Source organism: Callospermophilus lateralis, chromosome 4 (genome assembly GCF_048772815.1).
Source record: "Callospermophilus lateralis isolate mCalLat2 chromosome 4, mCalLat2.hap1, whole genome shotgun sequence".
NCBI classification, from domain to species: Eukaryota; Metazoa; Chordata; class Mammalia; order Rodentia; family Sciuridae; genus Callospermophilus; species Callospermophilus lateralis.
Genome location: NC_135308.1, coordinates 141,457,836 through 141,462,500, shown reverse-complemented (window position 1 = coordinate 141,462,500; position 4,665 = coordinate 141,457,836).

Below are 4,665 nucleotides of genomic sequence, written 5' to 3'. Positions count from 1 at the left end.
GGGCTGATCAAGGAGATAATTAGAAGACAGAATCCACAGGTCCTGGCACCTGGTGGCATGCCGTGTGAAGGAAGAGTAAGTCTGAAAGCCTTCTAGGCTGCTGCTCTGGTAAAGAGGTTGGTAGGAGAACATTCCCTGGGACAGGACTTTGCAAAAGAAGCAGTAGGGTGGGTGGGAAAGGGAAGTTGAATGCAGTTTAGATCAAATAATTCTGATGACCCTGTGGGACAGTTTTTATTAAGCTGTAGGTCAGAGATTTGAATCCCATGGACATTTGGTTTCACTCCTGGTCCAGACCCAGTTCAGGTTGTTGGGGGTGAGCTTCTCTTAGCACTGTTTAACAGCTTCTTTGTCTGTATCCCAAGGAAAAGCTAGATTTGTCTTCTCGCCTGTTCCCACCTACTCTCCATTCTTATCTATCCTGCAGGGGTTTTAAGGAGGAGGAGTATACTTGTGTCTTATTTTATTGTGACAGTTCCCTCTCTCCCTGACTTTTCAACTAACTGTCCCATGGTTGTTTGCACAGTTATTGTTAATTGTAATTGTGCCAGCACGGTTTACGCAAAAGCCTGTGCTGAGATTTGTGGATGGCATGTGAATATGAGCAGCCACCTGCATGAGGTAGGGACACCGAGCCTTGGCTGTGAGCGCACCTGGCATAGAAGATTTCCCTGTCACATGAAAACCAGCTGACTTATCTGCAAGAGGCCTGGTGGAGTGATAGGCGCGGTTGTTTGTGGGGTTGGAACTAGTGGTAAAACCATTCTTAGAAGCCTGACAGGACACACGCAAAGGAACAGCTACTTTTCAGGCCATAAAGCATTCGCATTCAAGAATGTAAAACTTTTTCATCTGGACCTGGAAGGGGTTGGGGCTGTAGAAATAAAATCTATTTCAGGGTTGCTTCAAAATGCTCTAATTCTTGGATTGACATTGGCATTTGGAACTGTATTAAAAAAAAAAAAAAAAAAAAAAAGACCAGCAAGTGTACACCATAAGGAACCTCCACAAGGTCTAGGACTCCACTGGTATCTCTCCATGAAATCCCGGGAGGCTCCATGATGCTCTGGGTAACTGCACACTAGCTTTGGGGTGGTGAAGGAACATCTAGTCAGGGTAAGAGAGGCTCACTGAAGCACATTGGATGCATCTCTATCATTGTTTTATCTTAATTGTTATTTTGCTGGTTAAGAAAAATTAGGGGGGCAATGTTTAAAAAAAATGGCCCAATCCCACCAATTCAAAATGTTCAAATCCTTTTCTGCATGTTCATATAATTTTTATTATGAAACTGAAGTCTTGCTGTACATTTAAAGATTTTTATTTCTTATTTAAATTGAGATAATTTACATAAAATGAAATGTATATATTTTAAGCAAACATTTTTTATGTTTTCTTTTCATTTTGTGGTGCTAGGGATTGAACGCAGGGCTTTGTATGGGCTAGGCAAAGACTCTACCATAAATTATAACCTTAGTCCTTGATGAGTTTTTTTTTTTTTTTTTGTACTAGGGATTGAACCCAGATTTGTTTTACTACTAAGCTATATTCCAGCCCTTTTTATTTTTTTATTTTGAGACAGAGTCTTGCTAATTTGCTTGAGGCCTCAAACTTATGATCCTCCTGCCTCAGCCTCCCAAATTGCTGGGATTACAGCCATGCCACACTACATTTGGCTATAATACCCCTTTCGTTGGAAAAGTAATATTGCTGTTTATGCAGGCAGTGCATAATTTAACCAGTTCTTATTGATGGAGATTTTTATTTCATCTTTTCCCTTCCTATCTTCCTTCCTTCTTAATACAAACAACTCTGTTATCAATATCATTATAAGAAGTCTCTGCATGTAAGGATTTATTGTTTCTGCAGGTTACATTCCTAGAAGTGGAATTGCTGTGTCAAATAAATGCACATTTTAAGGAATGTTGCCAAATGGTACCTAGAAAACCTGCCCTAGTTCATTTCTTAATTGTCAAAGAACCACTCAAGCAAATATACTATCTGATCTTCTCATTCTATCTGGAAGGATACATAAGCTTGTTTTTTCACACTATGACCAATATTGAGAACTGGGGAGGGGGAAATCTTTGTTCTTGGTCAACTTCCTAGTTTAAACATGATACCTAATTTTAATCTGTATTTGTTTAATTATTAATGAAGAAAATTTCCTCATTGTACAGCGAAAATAAATGGTCTTTTCTTACAAAAGTAAACTTTACAAATGATCAATAAACTGATCATGAAAAAAGTGATCTCATTAAGGATACAAGGATAAAAATAAAACAACACAAAAAGTCACAAGCTAAACTTTTTGCTATTATTTTCAGCCAATGGCCTTATTCTATAATCTTGATTTTTGAATAGTTTTGCTTTTTAGGCAAATGCTTTTATTTTTAATTACTTTAAAAAGGCTTTGCTTCTGCATAAGAAGAAAAATAAATTCAGTATTGGATGACCAGGCTTTAAATAGAAATTTATTTGCCAAGGATATCTTTAAATTAAGACATCATTGACTGGGTGTGCTGGTACATGCCTGTCATGCCAGCAACTTGGGAGGCTGAGGTGGGAGGATCTACAGTTCAAGGCCAGCCTTAGCAATTTAGCAACTGTGTCTCAAAAAAAAAAAAAAAAAAAAAAAAAAAACCAAAACAACAACAACAACAAAAACTAAGAAGTACTGGGTATATAGCTCATTGATAAAGTGACCCTGGGTTCAATCCCCACTTCTAGGACTGTAACGTGCAAAAACACAGAAACATTTCAAAACATCTGCGGTTTTTAAGAGAACTACTTGTGTTTGAGTTATGGCTTAGTCAGTGTCTTGGGATAGCTCAATTTCTTATTTGTAGAATTATTGGAATTGACTAAATATCTCAAAGTTCCCTTCAAAACCTAAAACTCTTACTTTTTTTTTTTTTTTTAATGTGGTCCTGAGGACTGTACCTAGTGCCTCATACATGCTAGGCAAGTGCTCTACCACTGAGTCACAAATCCAGCCCTAAAACTCTTTTTCTTTTTTTTTTTAAAGGGGTCTAGCTAGTTCCGTCCAGCTTTTTTTTTTTTTTTTTAATGAGAGAGAGAGAGAGAGAGAGAGAGAGAGAGAGAGAACTTCAATATTTGTTTTTCAGTTTTCGGCAGACACAACATCTTTGTTTATGTGGTGCTGAGGATCGAACCCAGGACGCACGCATGCCAGGCGAGCGCGCTACCGCTTGAGCCACATCCCCAGCCCCTCTTTTTCTTTTTCTTTCTTTCTTTCTTTTTCTTTTTTTTTTTTGTATAGAGGATTGAACTCAGGGGCATTTTACCGCTGGCTATATCCTCAGCCTCCTTTTTTTTTTTGAGGGAGGATCTCCCTAAGTTGCTGAAGCTGGCCTCAAATTTGGCAATCCTCCTACCTTAACTTTCTAAATTGCTGGGATTACAGGTGTGTGCCACGGCGACTGGCTAAAATTGTTAAATGTCCAAGTTTATCATTGTATAGTCAATGTTTTGGAATGCCCACAGAACCATGTAGAGCTTCAATAGGCACTTAGGCTGCAGAGTAAGAATTCAGGTTCTGGAGTTGTAGACTGGATCCAAAGCCCAGCTCCACCATGTACTGGCTGTGCGGCCATCAGCTAGTTATTTAGCCTCTCTCTTTCTGTTTCTTCATTTGTAAAGTGCCTATCTTATAGGGTTATTGTAAAGCACTTAAATCATTACTTACACACAGGAAATATCCAGGACATGGTACTTGCTATAACCTATATTTAAAAATATTTTTATTTGAAACATTGAAATTAAATAAAATTTTCTTTCTTTTTTTTTTTTTTTAGTGAGGGCTGGGGATATAGCTCAGTGGTAGAATATTCGCCTAGTGTGCGCAAGCTCCTTGGTGCAATCCCCAGAACTGCAAAAACAAAACAAAGAGTCCCCAAAACTTTTTTTTTTTTTTTTCTTTTGGGATGGGGTTGGTGTATTGTCCAGGCTGGTCTTGAACTCCTGTGCTCAAGTGTTTGAAATCCTGCTTCTCTGCCTCCCAAATGCTGGGACTACAGGAAGAGACTACCATGCCCATGGAGACTAGTTATGTGCATTGCTAAATATACCATAAATATGATTTCCTTATTCCATCTCAGGGAGGACTTAGTAACTGAATACTTTCTCTACAATCTTGTAGATTCTTTCCTCTAACTAAACCACTCTCTCAAATTGGCAGTCTTTTAAGCCCTTCACATTGAGATGGTCTAGCCAGTCTTGAAGGTCTGAAATGTCTTGTGACCTGAGAGCACCCTCTTCCCAGATCCCTGCCATTCTGAGCCCTTTCCACAATGACTATGCAGATCGCCACTCCACCAGTTTCCAGAGCAAGTGCAGTTACTCCTCACTGCATAACCACCCTATGTGGCTCTGAGACTCCTCTGCAATTAGGAAGACTCCTCTTCTCTAATCCCCTCTCTGGCTATTGTGACTCAACCTGAAACAAGAAACACAAAACATGAGCTTCTGTTTTGTGAGCTTCTCTCATCTCCAGCTTTCCCTTCCCTCTAACAATAAGAGCACCCACGTCATGTCCCTGCATTGGGGTCAGTCAGGTATGGGTCTCTCTCCCTCCCTTGCTGGTCTAGAAGAGCAGTTCAATTGTGCGAACCCAGTGGACAAAGGAATGCACCAACCAAATGA